Here is an 18,953-nt window from a genome sequence, read left to right on the forward strand (position 1 = left end):
TACTCTAAGAATTATTTTTGAAGCTACTGTAAACGAATTCAACTTTTTTATTTTGGAGTTGTTTGTAGCTGGTTGTTTGGAGTTGAATAGCCAACTTCATGATTCTGTGTTTTGTCCTATTTCTTTTAACCTTGCTGAGCCTTTAATAAGTTCTGGCAGGGTTTTAAGGTGTGGGCTCTCTTGGATTTTTTTTTTGTATGCTGGGTGATGCCATCTGGGAGATAGATACTGCTTGACTCATTCCTTTGAATCCAAATACCTGTTATTTCTTCTTGCCGCACTTCTCCGACTATAACATCTAGCATAATGTGGAATGGTAGTTGCTAGACGGGAAATGCCTGTCCTACCCCTGGTCTTAGTTGGTTAGTTGGAAGCATAAACTCTTATACAATTAGTACGATGAAGTATTATGCTAGCAATGGGGTTTCATATATTCCCTTTATGAAGTGGGCGATAGTCTGTTCATAGTTAAATGAGTGGTTTTTTAACATGTAAATGTGTTCCTTTTTATTTTCAAATGCTTTTTCTGTATCTTTTGAGAGATTCTGTAACTTTTGCCCTTTATTGATATGTGTTACAATGGTTTATTTTCTATTAGCAAACCAACCTTACATTCCTGGGATAAATCCTGCTTAGCACTTGGTCATGGTGTAGTATATTGTTATTTTTTAACTGTTGCTGGTCTCATTTGCTAGGATTTGTTGACTATTTTACATCTTCATTAAGGAGTATTGGTCTGAATTTTCTTTTCCTGTGGTTATTTAGTATTTGGAGAATGCTTTTCCTGGCTGGTTTAGTGTCAGCCTGATACAAGCTGTCATCAGAGAGGAAGGGGCCTCAGGTGAGGAAATGCCTCAATGAGATCCAGCTGTAAGGCATTTTCTCAATCAGTGATCAATGGGGGGGTCTCAATCAGTGATCAATGGGGGGGTCCCAATTAGTGATCAGTGGGGGTGGGCCCATCTTATTGTGGGCGGTTCCATCCTTGGGCAGGTAGACCTGGCTTCTGTAAGAAAGCAGGCTGAGGTTGGTGCAGTGGGGAAGGACTTGAACCTGTTTAGCCTCAGTATGCCAGGCTCTGCTGACTCCCCATGGGAGACCTTGATTTGGGGCATGTGGGGTGGCTGGGAGGGAGGGCTGAAGGATGGGAGGAGGGAGGAGGTAGGATCTGTGGGTGATATGTGGAGTGAGTAGAAAAATTCTTAAGAAAAATGAAAAAAAAGAAAGAAAGAAAGAAAGAAAGAAAGCAGGCTGAGCAAGCCAGGGGAAGCACACCTCCATGGCCTCTGCATCAGCTCCTGCCTCCAGGTTCCTGCCCTGCTTGAGTTCCTGTCCTGACTTCCTTCAATGATGAACAGCAGTGTGAAACTAAAAGCCAAATAAACCCTTTCTTCCCAACTTGCTTTTTGGTCATGGTGTTTTGTTTTAGCAAGAGAAACTGTACTAGCAAAATGCTAAACTAAAAAATATCGGTTGGGGAATTTTACCTCTTCAGGAACAACTGGGACAGACTGATGTTATATAAATTTAGGATTCACTAATGAAGCCTTCTGGGCTGGGCTTTTCTTTATGGGGAATCTTTGGGTGCTTAAAGATTTGTTAAATCTTTGCAATCATATTTATATATATGTAGCAGTTTACAACATACAGCTGCCATTTGTGGTTATATAACAATATCATTTGATTAGTTCAGTCTCTCAACGAAGACTTCCTGTCCTTCAGGGTCTGATAGCATCTCCAGGTACTTCATCTATAACCTTCTCAAGTGACACAAGGTCTCTGGTGCTTATCAAGGTTTACTATTCTGTTTTCACAGGCTCCTTGTGACAATGCCATGGATGATATTCATATAGTTATATTGATTTCTAAAATAAATTAGTTCAGAGCATCTGCTTTGGACTTAACTATGCCCCTCAAAACCCAAGTTCTGGTGAGTGGTAATATTGTGAATTACTTATATTTTGATCACAAGAGATAGAGATATTAAGCTGATACTGACCTGGAAGGTCACTTTTATGATTCTAGAAGGTGCTGTGTAGGCTGTTGTGGCAGAAGTCATCATCAGTTTCACCCAGTGGTGAACCCTGTGAACTGCAATAATGACCAGCTTGGCAAGACATGCAATAGTAACATGCCTGTTATGGGGATAACCAGCAGCTTTCTGATAGCATCTCAGGCCTGATTCTTAGCAGGTACTCATGACTAGGACTCTATGCAGAGTTGGCTAAGAACCCTTAGCTGTTGAAATCAGAGGCCTAAGAGAAGAATCTATTACTATTACATTGCTAAAGGGACATAGTCTCACACTGCCTTCTAAGCATTTGTCCTTGTACCTTGACATTAGCACAGCCCTCAGCCCTCATCAGAGATGCTTGTTTTTGAAGTGGATGGTGATGAACACAGAGACTCTGGCCAAAATGCATAAGTAACAGTGGCGTGCTTAACCTTACGTGGGACATCTTTTTTTTAACACACTCCTTTCTTCCTGGCTCAGAGAACATCAAGGAGGCAGAAAGGACTGTGAGCGGCAGTCTGGGAGGACTGCTGTGAGAAAGCGTCTCTTAGAAACCACAGGATCGTGCACTCTGCACTCTTTAATTCACAGCAGGTGTAGTTGCCTGGACATGATCTGCATGAGATCGAGGCGGCAGTCAACATTCTAGCACAGACTGGGCATGGACTTACGAGACCTTATGAGACCCTCACTCCCCGAAGTGAGGCACTGTTAGCAGTTGCTAAGAGGGGAGAGTCAGTGGATGGCCCTACACACATGTGTATATGGGCAGAAGCATGGGACTCACTGGGCCATATTAAAAAAAATGAAAACAAAGTCAGGAAGGGTGTGGAGGGAGATTGGTGAGGAGGTGGAGAGGAATGTGAAAAGTAGATATGATCCGAATACATTGTACATATGTGTGACATTCTCTAGGAAAAAAACTCATAGGCTGAAATATGAAGCTCTTTGAGGGAGGTAACTAGGCTCAGATGAGTTATAAAGGTGGGGCCTTTGTGGACCAGTAACTCTATACGGAGAGGAGGAAAGAGAAAGAGACTATGATAGCCTAGAGCTGGAATATCCTTAAAGTCCATGTATTCAAGGTGTTGTCCTCAGCCTTCTGCTTTTTGGAAGTGGTGGTGTCTTTAAGAGACACGGTCTAGGGGAGGCCTTTAGGTTGTCAGGGCATGTACATGAAGGGTATTGTGGAACTTCCAGTCCTTATCTTCTCTTTTCCCCCCCCTCACAGGCGTAAGTTGACAGTTTTGTTTGTCGATGTGTTCTTCCCATGATGTGCTACTGCTGTGGAACCATCCTTTTCTACACTATGAATATGTATTACTCTCATTTGCTAACAAAAAGCTGAGTGGTCGATAGCTGGGCAGGAAGAGATTGAGCGCAAGATCCAGAGTAGAAGAATTCTGGGAAGAAGAAGAAGAAGGATGGAGTTAGAGTCACCGGCAAACACAGAGAGGCAGGATGAGAATGCCGTACTGAGAAAAGGTACCAAGCCAGGTGACTAAACGTAGATAAGAATTATGAGTTAATTTAAGTGTAAGAGTTAGCTAGTAAAAAGCCTGAGTGATTGGTTGAGCATTTATATGTAATATTAAGCCTCTGAGTCGATTATTTGGGAAGTGGCTGCCTGGTATTTGGGAACAGGTAGACAGGAGAGAAACATCTGATTACATGCTACTTTGCTACAGGCCCAGAGCATCTGATGGTTTTGAATGGCAAAGGCCCCTGTAGGCTCATATATTTAAATGCTTGGTCCCCAGATGGTGGAACTGTTTGGGAAGGATTAGGAGGCGTGGCCTTATTGTAGAAGGTGTCTCTGGGGGCTGTCTTTGAGGTGTCGAAAGGCGCAAACCATTACCAGTGTTCTCTCTGCCTCCTGCTTGTCAATCAAGATGCGAGCAAACTTACTGTTTCCGCATCTGCCGCCATGCTTGACCCCACCATCAAAGACGCTAATCCTCTGGCACCATAGGCCCAACCAACTTTTTTTTTTTTTTTAAAATAAGTTTCCTTGGTCACGGTGTCTTCTCACAGCAATAGAAAAGAAACCAACACACGGACTCAGCATGTAATGGCACCGCTGTGGGGCTGGGAGGCATAGGAAGCCTTTCTCTTGAGGGTGCCATCTCAGGTGTTTGTTGAAGGGACAGCAGGGGAAGGAATCTGTTTGCAAGTCAGGAAAAGACCTCCCCCAAACCCCCACCTTGGGAACCATCCTAACGAGGAACCTGCTTCTGCTTCTCCCACCATCTAAACCGCCAGACACAAAGGTGTGACACTTAAACCACCCACTACACAGCATTTTGTCACTGAGCCCAAGCTTTCTGAAACAGTGTCCCGACTTCCAGTGAGTGGGGATGACAAATAGGTGGGACAGTCTTTCTGGAGTAGAGAAGCAGAAGGCTTTGAAAGCCGAAACCACCTAAACAATGGCAGCCATTCTCTGCAAAGAGAAATGCCCGGCTCATTTGAAAGTAGGCCAGAAACACGGGGGAGTTTCACGCTTCAGAAATGTCACACCATTTTCTCTCCCGGCCTCTCCCTTCCCCACCCCCTTCCTGCCTCCGTCTGTCTCCTTGCCATATACTCTCAGCATGACTTCCTAGAGGTATAGATTAAATGGTTGGGGTTATTTGAAAAAGTGTCTGAAGTTCTGCTTCGAGCCAGAAGGAATTGTACTATAAAGCGGAATAATTTGAAAGGGAGGAGTTTGCCTTTTCTAAAAAATGAACAATGGAAATCCTCCATTCTTCTAATAACTGAAAAGGCTTATACTTCTGTTACAGACTCTGAGAACTTCTGATGAAGTTCACATTGTAGTTGTAGTTTATCCGGGAACAAGGCGAATGCAGACTTCTGAGAAGACTCTGGCTCATCGCACATGCTTCCTCTCCCGGAGCACATGAATCCCCCATGCATGAGTAACACAGATGTGTTATGGTCATAGCTCAACATGGAAGGACATAGCCCTTGTGCACTTCTGAGGGCCTATCAACAGGCAGTGAGTGGTTATGCTCAGTGTTTATGGCCCTGGGTTAGAGGTATGAGAATTTAGAAGCGAATATGCTCAGCAGCTGCGTGACCTTCGGCGAGTGACTTAACCTTATGAACCTGCGATTCCTCTCAGGGGAAGAGGGACAATGAGGCCTTCTTTTTGGAGCTCTCCAGAGCATCCTGTGAGAGTATTAAGTGCACAGCTAAACAGCACACAGTAGTCACTTACCCCAGTGAGGCTGATGTGGTTAGGAGGTGGTAATCCCACTCACAAGTTCCTGGATACAATAGGGGACTGCGGAGCACAGCCCAGGTCTGGGTGGAACAAAGGGTCTGTTTCTTGCAATGTGGCTTCCTCCTGTTTCTGGGGTTGTGTGCCTGCTCCTTGCTGCTGCGTTCTGTACTTCTCCATCCCCTCTCTGTTGACTGCCTCTTTCAACTCCAGTCCCACCTGGTCCAGGGCATGGCTACTTTTCAGCTTTAGAACCTAAAGGAACTTAGCTTAAAGACTCAAGTCATGCGGTCCACTTCTCTATAATCATATGTATCTAGAGAGAGAGAGAGGACCCTGATGGCTGTTTCCTGCTCAGCAGACACAAGAGAAGAAAGAGACTGAGGTGGAATCTTAGAGGTGGAAACAGGGCATCTGCATAGGACTCACTCAGGACTCATCAACTCTGCACTTACATCTCACCTACATATCACTCTTGCCCCTCATTGCAGTCCTTAGCTTTGGATTTACTTCTGCTTCTTGGAAGAGTTGGGCTCTTGTGCCTGATGCTGGTGACCCTCCTATGCCTGATACTGGTGACCCTTCTGTGCCAGATGCTGGTGACTCTCCTGTGCCAGATGCTGGTGACCCTCCCATGCCTGATGCTGGCGACCTGATGCACTTTGACAGATCCTTGCCCAGATCCTCTTACATTTTTCCTCCTTCTCTATAATTAAAAAGTACCTTTTAAGGCCATACCTTCCTGTTTTCTGGTTCTCCTGTCTCTTGTTAAAATTAACCACAGAGTATGGGAATCCACTTCTCTTTTTCTCTCATAGGTTTAGTTTTCTAGAAACATCTGTCTTTTATTTTGCATAAATATGATATTATTACTATTTTACTTCATTTTCTAGACTCCACTGGATGTTCTGAGACCTGGAAATATGCAGTGTTCCCTTTATTATGTGATGCGTTTGTAGGGTGCGGGTTGATCTTTGAAGCATACACAATATATAGAAAAGTTCTGAGAGTCTTCTTATGGTATCTTCATCCATGCTTCCAGCTGTTCCTGGATAAAAATTTGTTTCTAATATTGTTTGCTATTCTCTTGAGCTCTCTTGAAGTGTTGCCAGAGAACTGGATAAGGTGATGTAACAGCCTGTGCTGTTGGATGGCTGTGATTGTCTGTGATGAGAATGGCCTGTAAGAACCATATTGTGTTTATTCCCTCCGAGAATAGGGAAGCAAGGATGTGTGTGTCTGTTGGAGGAGGAAGGCTGTGGCATGTGTACGTGTCTATTTGACTTTTGAAAAGTAAGTACTCTGGTGTCTTTTGTCTTTAACTGAAAGATACGGAGGACATTTAAAGTTAGGAAGCCAGAGCTTCATCTTAGAAGCCATTCTCTCATCCAGAACCACCTCTGGCATACAGAGACTTCTAAAACAATGGAGTGGATCAGGGACTTGGCAGTTTTTGGCATTGAGAGAGACCAAAGTACAGTTCCACATCAAACAAAACTGGCCATAGTAAATACCAGGTGGGCCACAAGGCAAGAGAGAAGGCAAAGCCAGATATGACATGGGTCCCTGGCCAAATGGGTGTTACTACAGGGAATTTGGAGCCCATGAACTGACATGGTTAATGAGAGAGAACATACTTCCAGCACTCAGAAAGCAGCATATGAAAGATAAAGTATAGCCTCCTTCCTGTTTGGGCAGGACCTAAGAGGGGTATAACTTTGTGCAAGTGTTAGTGCCTCCAATATTGCACAAGTATTGTGTTTCTGGAAAGTGTGTGTGTGTGTGTGTGTGTGTGTGTGTGTGTGTGTGTGTGTGTGTGTGTGTGTGTGTGTGTGTTAGCGGCTCCTCTTCCTCTCTGTCTCCCCCCTCCCCATTCTCTTCCTATTCCTGGTTGCCAAGAGATTAACAGCCAAAGGGTTAACTGACTGTGCACCAAAACCTCCGAAGCAACGAGCTAAACTAAACCTTTTTCTGTCTTCTCTCAGGTACCTTGTTACAGGAAGCTGACTGTCACATTCGTACACACAGTTCTAAGAATCACAACTAAATTGATAGAATCTTAATCACTTGGTATTTGATGTAAAAGAGGCTAAAACAAATCTGTTCTACTTATAAACTCTCCATTCAGATTTTCATAGGTCTGAATTCAGCCCCATAGCACAAAGGTCCATCTGGTTTAACCAGCACCACCACAACAAATTTTGCTAAGTTTAAAGTCACCATGGACATTTAAACAGAGGGCTTTCCATTTCAGAACCAAACCTGTTTTCAAGCACTTTTATAAACAGTTTGACTTATTTGAACATTTATATACAATGTAAATACCCATATTTAGAGAGAAATAAAAAACTGTTATCAATAATAAAACTATAAAGAGCTTGTCTCCATAGTTTTAGGCATTCTAATTTTCTGAATTGAACGTATATGCTCATAAGTTTGGATTAAAATGGGGGCAGGCTGCTTTGTGGACACAGAGAACACACAGGAATGGGGGGCTCCTTCACCCTGTGCCAAATGAACATGGTTTTGCTTGAAATAATGCAGCATGGTGAATAAAAAGATGATTTTTTTTAAGACTGGTCATACACATTCTCTTCCTTCCTGAGTTCCAACTGGTGCATCCACACATGAAGACTAGTGATGTCTGTCCACCAGTCAGCTACCTTTCTTTAGTCCTGAGAACGCAATGATGCCAACAAGGTTTGCAGTTCCGGGAACCCATCCTTCCTACGGTTTGGAGCTCTTCCTTTAGCCTGGCAGCAAGGCTCTGTGCAAAATACATTATTCGGGTTTCCTCAAAAGCCCCAGACATGGCCTATCATAATCTATCCTTACTAATGAAGTTATCACAGAGACCTGGAGAAGACATCACAGAGACCTGAGCTAGGCAGTGAAGAACGGAAGGGTCTCTTTCCTCTTCAGCCTTTGATATCATAGAAAACACTGATGATTTAGAAAGGAACAAATTACGCTATGCTTGCAGCATGGTAGACGACCCAGAGATAATTCAGTACTTAGATGAGAGAGAAGAGAAAAACCTATGAGCCTGCTGCATTGGAAGAGGTGTACAGTGTCATAAAGTGCTTGGATGGCTTGAGTTTTGTGTGGAGTGGTTGAAGTCGCACGCTAGTTGATACAGAATTCCAGGGTAATCTTTTTCTTCTCCTTATTGTCCAGTTGTGAACTCTGTACTTGATTGAAAGACACGCTAGGAGCAAGTGATGAGCAAGAAGGGGTAACTTCATCAAAGAATGAAAGCAGGAACTTAAGAACCTGCTGATGTTTAAGAATTGAAAGGGGCTGATAATAGCAATTAATGATTGTAGAATCTCTGCTTCTTTGCTGTGAGTCTCAAGACCAGTTCTAAAACAGGAAGATTAAAATACATATCGATTTGCTGATGGGCCAAAGGTAAGGTTTAAAAGCAAGGAATTGACCAATATGTATTATGTTAATTAAACCCTTCTCTGGGATGTGAATAAACACGGCTGATAACAGTAGCTGTGAGTTCTTGAATTGATTCTGCATTGAGTAAACTTCAAAGATGCAGGGTCATGTCTGTCTACAGTCACCTTCAGGAAGGCTCTCTGGCTGCAGAGGGATGCAGAAGCCACAGTTCTCACTGCAACGACCCCCTTGCTAATGTTCTTGATGCTGCTAGAATAATGGCAACAGGCTTTGAAGTATAAAGCCCCCTTTTGGTTACATGCTAGTTGAAACCGCCATGCTCTTATGAAGTCCAAGAGCTCTGAAAATCTGAGAGATTTTCTATCAAGAGGGCACCAACCAGATCGCTTCAGACACATGCCATCTCGTTTTTATGATGACCACTGGAGGTGTGGACCATATTGCTGAACTTTGGACAGAGCACTAACAGTAAAGTGGCCCCCAAAGAAGAACATTCCTACTTGACATGACTGTGTGACTATTACCATTCTGTTGTTTATTTAATTTGTTTTTCACATGTGGCTGATTAATGTGGGGTCTATAAGGATCCTAAGGGATGGAAAATGTGATAATTAAGAGATACTTTGGGAATTTAATGTATTTCAAATTGGAGGGGAAAGATGTATTGCTTAATACATGACATTAGAATTACTGGCAGCTAGTTTGGAAAGGACAAAACTCCACTGTTTGTGTTGAAACAAATTCCCCAAAGTCAAGATTTAAATACTTAAAATGATGAGTGTGCTAGGAATATACAGAGGTTTGTTTTGTTGTAATATTGATACAGAAAAGGCCTTTTAAAGGTATTTTTAAAATTTTGTTATTAAGAATTTTTTCATTCATATTACACATCAATCAAAGATACCCCTCTTCCCTCCTCCCACTCCCCCAGCCTTTCCCTCCCAACCCACCCCTCACTCCCCCCACAAGAAGGCAAGGCCTCCCATGGGGAGGCACATCCAGTAGAGGCAAGTCCAAGCCCTTCCCCCTGCCTCATGGCTGCACAAGGTGTCCCATCATAGGTAGTAGGCTCCAAAAAGCCTGCAGATGCACCAGAGATGGATTCTGATCCTACCACCAGTCCCCCACCCCCACCCCAAGCAGATCAAGCTACACAACTGTCTCACCATGCAGAGGGCCTAGTCCAGTCCCATGTAGGCTCCACAGCCATTGATCCAACTTTCATGAGTTCCCAGAGTTTGGTTTGGTCATCCCTGCAGGTTTCCCCATCATGATCCTGATGCACTTGCTCATAGAATCCCTCTTCTCTCTCTTTGACTGGACTCCCGGAGCTCTGCCTGGTGATTGGCTGTGGATCTCTGCATCTGCTTCCATCACGCTCATGGCAGCCATATTTGCGAAGGTGCCCGAGCGTCAGAAGACAGCATCAGATTCCCAAGAACTAGAGTTACAGGTAGTTGTGAGTCACCTCAGGTGGGAGTTAAGAACTGAACTCCAGTCCTCTGGAAGACCAACACGTGCTGAGCCATCTCTCCAGGTCAGACAAGGCCTTTAAAAGACTCTAAACCTAAAATCTGTAACACTGGCAAATGTGAGTATTTCATACCAATAAATACTTAAACTTTTTAGAGGAAAAAAACCCACATCAAAACAGTGTCCAAAGGTAACCAGTGAAGAGAAATATTTGTACCACACATACCAGAAAATGAGTAATTTCTTGAACATCTAAAGACAGAGACTTATTATGCTGCCCAGGATGGGGTTCCTGGGTTCAAATGATCCTGTTTTAGTTTTCCAAATAGTTGGAACCCCAGATGCATGTGACCACACCTAGCTAAAGAACTACACAGGACAAGATGAACATTCTAGTAAAAAATGTACAAAGATTTGGAGGGTCACTGATGCCTTGCTTTAGTAGACAGACCCTGGATACACATGTTCCTCAATGATAAAGCTGTTGACAAAACTATGATAGCAGCTGCTAAAAAGAATGAGGTGTATTGATACACAAAGATGTTCCTATGTTCAAAGTAATAGCTTTAAGTTAAAAACACTCCGAAGGCTATGAAACAGCGTTTCCTGACCATCTGTTTGTAAAAGCACATGTCAAACCTGGAAGGTTGTAGGGGCACTATGAATGGTTAACTCTGGGGGTTGAAATTGGAGTTCTAAATATATATACTATTTTTAGTTCGCATGGCTTGAATTCTATGTGTATCATCCAGAACATTAATTAGTGTTAAGGCAGATTCTAATAACCATTCAAGCAAGTCAATGAAAAACGAGACGCAAGACAGACATATTATATGTTTAGAAAGAATGCTCAGGCGAGCCTTGTTTTCCATTGGCAGAGGGTGAGAATCTTGCCACTTGCGTCTTGACTTACATGTATTTTATTATCTATGCCATCCAGGAAGCAGATGCTGAGACTGGGTCAGAAGAGCACAAAGATGACTGAGTAGAACCTGTGAAAGGCAAGGAAGAAAATGCCTTCAGGCTGTGGTGCTGATCTCCACCTAATCAGCCAGAAGGGCTGCTTGAAGAGGCTCAGCAGGAAGGCTATGAGACACTGCCAGTCCAATGTGGAGCTCACAGCAATGATGATCCATTGGAAGAGACCGCTTTGAAGTAGAAATGGCCAGACCCTGGCACCCTGCCATGCTCTACAGTTGGCTAGGACAGCCCTGAACAACATGGTCTCGGGTCCTCCTCTATGTGTGCAACCAAAGATGCTGTGGCAGTGGTGGTCAGTTAACTGCATCCTTTGCAGAGTTCACTGCATCCTTTGCTAGAGGAAAAGCAAAATTTTCTTGGAAGGAGGTGGGCAGCCACCTGCTTGGCTGCTGGAGCCATACAGGCTCAAGAGGTGGTTCTTCCAGGGCTCCAACAAACCTTTCCGAGGATAAATTTAGACGAGGAAGGACAGGGGTACAAACTACAGCCCTTACTCCTGCGTTTGATCTCAGAACTTACAAATGGTACTCATTTTCTCCTAGCCACTCCCCCTTTTTAAAATTCTCCTCATCCTAGCCCTCTAGATGGCTCAGTGGGTAAAGAGGTCTGTCACCAAGCCTGACTAACTGAGTCCGATCCCCAAGATCTACATGGGAAGATGAGAACTGACTTTTTCAAGTTGTCCTCTGACCTCCACATGTTGGCTCGGCACGTGCACCCCACCCATATACATGCACACACACACACACACACAAATGTAATAGTGGGAAAAATTCCCTTTGCTCTCTGTTATTCCCTCTGCTGGTCTCAACCACTTGGAAGCATTACCCAAATCCCTGTTCCTGAGACAGTGCAATCTCTGATAAATAAAACCTTTCATACCCTTATATTCACTATCAGAACTGGGGGAAGACATCCCAGGTTGTGCCCAGGTGGATCATCCCTTGCATTCTTGCCACACCACGTGACAGAGTCCCTTCCACCCTTTGCTGACTGCATCAGCTCCCTCTGACAAACTGGGAACTCCTCCTTCTTGCTTGTGTCCAGACACATGGGCTCTGAGTGCTCGGGTCACAGCTGTTGTTTAGAGTCCAGAAAGATCCTTAATCTATTCCTTGGCCAAAGTGTTTTTCTTTGGGGTCCATTACCTCCAACATGGCAGAATGGCAGAATGCATTTTTTTTTTTTTTTTTTTGGTTTTTTGAGACAATGTTTCTCTGTGTAGCTTTGCGCTTTTCCTGGGACTCACTTGGTAGCCCAGGCTGGCCTTAAACTCACAGAGATCCACCTGGCTCTGCCTCCCGAGTGCTGGGATTAAAGGCATGCGCCACCACCGCCCAGCCAGAATGCATTTTGTATTTTGGGAACAGGACACAATACAACGCGAGAGTGTTGTCAGAGTGACGGTAATGGAGTCTCCTCTGCTTCCCCCTTTGATCCTAGGGCTGTGTAGTCTCCCTGTAACACACAGCCATATAGAGCTCTCTGATTTTGCATCCCAGAGCACAGCACCTCATCTTGGCAGATCCCAGTTTTCCTCCATGGAGAGACACTGTGTTGTGTGGCCTTCCACATCTGGATGTCATTAGCCTTCTGAGAGTAATGTTTATTGAGGCACTGGGCAGGAAAGGCAAAGGCATACCCTCATCAAATGTCTGCTGTCTATTCCTCTGAGACCAACCACTGGTCTCCCTAGCACAGCAGGAAGCCGATGTAGTCAGTTCCTCAGCAAATAGCCAAATGTGCCTTATCCTTAATTTGGTGACAGGCTAGACCTTCAGAATCAATAATGACTAGGCAGGTAGCAGTTCATGCAATTGAGTCCAAACAATCTGTATCTACTGCCATGGTTACTCTGTGTGCTAGTATACCAGCTCTGCAGTAGTTGATAAAGAGGAATAACAGCATTTGCCCAGTTATTTCCTTTATTTGGCCATTTAGCACCCTCTCTGAGGCTGGTAGCTTCTAGTGGGCTTTGTCAGGTGGTACAAAATCCCTCACATGTCCTACATCCTACATATTGGTTCATGGCTCTAACCCATGTTTTTGTATCATTGTCCAGTCTTTCAAGCCTGTGATAATCCAGCCAAAATATGACCACTGCCCAAGTCCAGGTATATATTTTTTTCTTTTTAAAGATTTATTTATTTTTATTTTGTGTGCATTGGTGTTTTGTCTGCATGTATGTCTGTGTGAGGGGCCAGATCCTATGGAGCTGGGATCATAGACAGTTGTGAACTGCCATGTGCTGGGAATTGAGCCTGAGTCTTCCGGAAGAGGAGCCAGTGTTCTCCACTGCGGAGCCATCTCTCCAGCCCTCCATCTATATTATTACTTAGGGCTACTCTTCCTTCTGCATAAAGTGGCTGTAACCCCTGGGTCTCTGCTTCCACTGGAGAGCTTTCCACCTCGTCATTGTCCCTCTGGTCCACACCTGAATGTGACCACCATGCACTTTTGGTATGCACCCACTACTGATCTGACTTGTACGTGGCAAGCTCTAGGTTGTTCCTTCTGCATAAGACTCCAGGGGTGAACTAAGAACGCAGGTGCGGCTGTCCCCACTGTCACAAGAACCTGGATATCAGCTCAATATCCTTGCTCTTGTCCTTTGGCTTTTGGATCAGTCCTGAGTATTCACCTTACTGCTGGGTCTTCCTGTCTGTATGACAAGGTGAGGCTAATAGAATGATCATAGTGTTCTCACAATCTATTTAGTCCAGTGGGCAGTGCCTGATCACCAATTACCCGTTGAACAGCAGTGGTTAGGCCCTGATACCTGCATCATTCCCAGTTAGTGCGGGGAGCTAGGAGCTGCTGGGGCAGAGCACAGCAGAGTGTGAACCGTGAACAAAGGTGCTCCAGTTAAGGCTGTCAACTAATGGTCCTTTTTACAGCTGATAGCAAACTCCTCTGGGGAGGTCCAGGCAGCTTTTGTGCATGGATATCACATTTACCCGTTTACTTATTGGATGTTTACTGAGGGTCTGCTGTTCAGGAGACAGAGGAGTACAGCTCTAAGCAGATAAAAAGGACACAGCCCTCTGGAAAACTGCCTTTTGATAAACACAAGCCGGAAGAGAAGCAACTACCGGTAGCAGTAGAAAGGACTGGAGAGAGCTGAAGGTTTCTCAAGGCCAGTCCTGCTGTAACTAGGGGGGAAGGTTGAGGAGAACCTAACAGCACAGAAGCTGGGTTCTTGTTCAGTAAGAACAGGCAGAAGAGGGTGCTTGCTCAGTAAGAGGCCCTGGGGGAGCTGGGCGGTGGTGGTGCACGCCTTTAATCCCAGCACTCGGGAGGCAGAGGCAGGAGGATCTCTGTGAGTTCGAGGCCAGCCTGGTCTACAAAGCAAGTTCCAGGACAGCCAGGACTCTGTTAAACAAAGAAACCCTGTTTTGAAAAACAAACAAACAAAAGAAGGCCCTGGGGGTTGCATGTTCAAGGAACTGTTAGCTTAGAAGGGTGGTATGGTGTGTGTGTGTGTGTGTGTGTGTGTGTGTGTGTGTGTGTGTGTGTGTGTGTATACATATACCCGTGTAGAGAATCCTAAGAACTCACTTAGGACTTGCATTCCTGCCAGGGCACATTGGTTAGATTTGACTTTAAGGGAGTTAGGATGCATAGGGTTTTCAGCAGGACCAGCAGATCAAGTGAGAGATGGCTATGGCTGTATCCAGGTGTGGTACCCGGGCATCTTCCAATGCGGAGAAATGATTACCTTCACGGTGATGAGCAGGACAGCACCCCATGCTTCTCCTCTTAACTCCAGGTTACTCATCCTATGCTGCCCTCTGGGGTCCCGCCTCCCCCATGTTATAGACACTGCAAATGAAGAACTGCCGAGTGGCTTCCCACTGCAGAGGGGAAATCCCTGCCCTGGGAACCGCCCCAAGGTAGCTGAGAAGGATTCTGAGCTACTTGATGATATGGGGGAGGGGAAGTGGGAGAGAACGGAGGAAGATGGGTGAGACTCCCACTTCCCTAGTTAGACGAGTCCTACCATGAGGAGGAACAAGAGAGAGTTAGAAGAAAGAGGTTAAAAGGAAGGCCTATGAGACTCTTTCCCTGCCAGTCAGTGTGGCCCTTCCCCGGCAGTGGGGCCAGACTCCCTTTCTCCCTTAAGAACTTGATGAGGAAGTGATCCAGGGTCCCCTGGGTGCTGGACACAGCTCTCCCTCTTTCCCCGCTTTTCTTTACAAGAAAGGAACAGCACAGACAATGGGCCTATACTATAGCACTGTGGACTTCACATTTTCCAGAGCCAAGTCCGCAGAACGTTGAGCTGGTTTTCCCACAACAGACCTCTATTCTGACTCTGTTTCAGCATGAGCTGTGAACTCAGTGTCCACCTTCATGGTTCTCTTCCTTCCTTATGCTCGTATATACCCCAACAGGGTCTCACATGGTGCCCTCAGTTCAGAGTCGGGCATCTACAGCTCAGCCCATCATGAGACCTCCCTCACCAGGGCTTCAGTCCCCGGGTGTAGGTGTAAAAGTAATCATAATAAAGATGTTCAACTGTTGTACCCAGAGCCAGAGAGCCTCATGGAAAGCTTGTTGGACCATGACCCATCAGGGCATCATGTGGCTATTTTAACGTCTCTTGTTCCCACAGCACTTCCAGCTCCATACACCACCCCAGCTCTTTCTGATGTTGCACCCTGGATTGAAACTAGTGCTTATCAGCTGTTGGATCCCACACTTACAAATGGGCAGTTAGTCATGTCACCTGGCTCCTGAGTTTCTATCTGGGAGAAAGGCCTTAGGCTTTTTCTCAGGAGGACATTGACAACTAAGATATCTTTTTCTCTTCTAGCTCTTATCCATCCATCCATCCATCCATCCATCCATCCATCCATCCATCCATCCTTCCAATGAGGATTTTTGAAATAAATCTAATATTTATGGCAGAAGCATAAATCCCTCAAGGAAGTATGTCTTAGCTGCCCACATTTGCTTCAGGGCAGGATAAGTCCTCCTGGTACGAGAGTCCCACATTGTAGGCCCTGTGAGTGCACATATGTTCATTTCCATACGCCCCTGGCTAAAATCTATGAAACTCTGAAGTGTGTAAACCTGCAAACCCAAAGCCTTTTTCTCCAGAGACCTTTTTGCTCACTGTGTTTGGCTACAACTTGAGGCAATCTGTGTCTTCTAGATTGCAGTTTCTATGGCAAAGATGGGCAGGTGGAAAGCTGCATTACCACTGAAGGTTTGAGGTAGAAAAATGGTCTTCAAAGTTACCTTAAAGCTTTCCAGTTTTAGTCAAGGTGAGGCCACCAGCAATCTAAGAGCAGAGAACTGTAGAGATTTGAGGGGAGAGCTAAGGATGTGAACGGCATTAGAGAGTCGGGGAGGAACATGGAGAGGATCCTGTCAGCTTGGCTGGGAGCATCTTTTCCAGCACATGCTCAGAGGAAGACGTCGGCATTGCTGTGCCCATTTTGGAATGGGGTTTGTCCCAGACACAAGGCGTGCCAAGGAGAGATGGGAAGGAGAGAGTGGTAGGCATGGAGAGGTGGATACAAGGAGATGTCATAGCACTTAGTCTCGACAAAGACTGATGTCCTCTCCTCCTCATACTTATCATCTCGCTGCCACCTGTCTCGTCTTAGGAGGCCTCAAACCCTCTGGTCTTCAGGTCATCCTTTCCTGACTCCACTCAGGTCACCCCCACCCTGAGCTTTAGTCTATGTCCCACCTTTTCTAACTGGACAGACTTCCTAAGTGCCTATCTGTGGTCTCAATTTCCCCACCCCTTCCCACTCAATTACTTCAAACTGGATTCTGTCTTGTTCAAAACCCGGACAAACTCATAAAAATCACCTGAGATGTCTCTGTTACTTGGTCCAGAGGATACTAGAGCCCTTGTTAATGTGACCTTGCTATTTGCCAGTTTAGATTACTCATTCTTTTTGGACCCCTTTTCGTCCTTGGCTCATGTGGCACAAACACCATCACAGTGTCCCTTCTCCAGTGGCTGCTCTTAGGGTTCTTCACTCTCAGCTTATCCTTTTCTGCCTTACATCTCCAGTTGAGATTTAGTGTGGTTGCATTTAACGGAAAACAAAATTTGCGGTAGCTCAAATAAGACAAAGCAGTATTTCCATCAGACACCAAGGTGATCCAAAGGTAGTGTGTCTAGGAATCCAGTTTCTATCCCTCTACCAGTTTCCCAGCATCCTCAGCGTCACCTCACAGATGGCAGCCATCTTATGTGTGCCAGGGACTATCAAAACAAAGGAAGGAGGGGAGAATGTCGGAACTACTAACTGAGTCATTAAAGAGGTCATAATCCCAGCAATTCAGAGAGAAATAGGACAATTGCAAGTTCAAGGTCAATTTGGGCTACTTCTCAAAGATGCAGGAAGGGAGCTTCTAGAAGACCCACAGACACAATATAACCTCTTGTTTTGCATTCCTTTGGCCTCATAGCTGTAAAAGATGCTGAGAAATAGTGTCTTAAATGAGTTAGAACCTCAGTATTAAGGAAGAGGTATTATGGGACACTAGTTGACAATGTGTTAAATTAGTTTATGCCGTGGAACATTTGTTTGATGATGCAAAGATGTGTTGCATTCTTTTATGCTGCATTTGTTTAACTATGTGAAGCTGTGTTACTTTGCCTGTCTGAAACACCTGATTGGTCTAATAAAGAACTGAACAGCCAATAGCTAGGCAGGAGAAAGAATAGGCGGGGCTGGTGGGCAGAGAGATAGAGAAGAACAAGAAGAGGGAGGGGCAAAGAAGGAGGAGAGAGGACCCCAGGGTCCAGCCACACAGCCACACAGCCACACAGCCACACAGCCACACAGCCACACAGCCAGCAATAGAGGAAGAAGTAAAGAAAGACATGGAACAGAGAAAGGTAAAAGCCCAGAGGCAAAAAGGAGATGGGATAATTTAAGTTAAGAAAAGCTGGCTAGAAACAAGCCAAGCTAAGGCCAGGCATTCATGAGTAAGAATCAATTTCTGTGTATTTATTTGTGTGGCAGATCCCTAAAGAGCAAAGAGTAAACACACACACACACACACACACACACACACACACACACACACACACACCAACAACCATAAAGAGGCCAGATACTGGGAAGTTAATTGGTCTGGTCTGTCTCATAGCCAGACAAATAATATGCTCCTGGGACCCTGCCCTGAAAACCCTTTTTTCTCCTTCTAAAATTTTCAGCATGCCTCACAGCCGTGACCTTAACACCGTGATATACAACAAACCCTCCTTTCTCCTTTACCCACTGCTTCTTCAGCCAGATGTGTGTGTGTGTGTGTGTGTGTGTGTGTGTGTGTGTGTGTGTGTGTGTGTGAGCGTGCGTGTCTTTGGCTTTGGCATCCTGAATGAGTACCTCACAGTGATGTACTCTTTGGTTTCGATGTGCTTGTCATCTCAGATGTAATTAGGGTTCAGGAGGTAATTCTTATATCAGAGTACTGTCAATACTGAAGAAGCTGAAAGAAGAGGCAAAGAGGAGAGGCCTTTGTTTAAGTTGTAGCTGCCATGTTGGGGTCTCTGTGAGCACTGAAGGTGAGGGAGAGCTGAAAAGCCTGCTTCTCCTGCAGGGTCTTGGGAGACACCTCAGGCCCTGGCTGCCAGCTTGCTCATCCTCCAGTGACACCTCTGCCCACATTCCCACAACACCCTGGTGGGTTGAAGTACCTTGCAAGCAACCTGGGTATTAAAAGTACTCAGTCTGTGAAACTTTGGTTGAATACTATAGAATTATAAAAATAAAGTTTGGGTAATGAGAACCACTCACACAAAAACAGCAAGAAGAGGGTAAAGTTTATCTTGCAGAGGAGTTTGGCTGGACACTGTGGGGAAGCAAGCAGTCGTAT

Source organism: Peromyscus maniculatus, chromosome 2, assembly GCF_049852395.1.
Source record: "Peromyscus maniculatus bairdii isolate BWxNUB_F1_BW_parent chromosome 2, HU_Pman_BW_mat_3.1, whole genome shotgun sequence".
Taxonomy (NCBI): domain Eukaryota; kingdom Metazoa; phylum Chordata; class Mammalia; order Rodentia; family Cricetidae; genus Peromyscus; species Peromyscus maniculatus.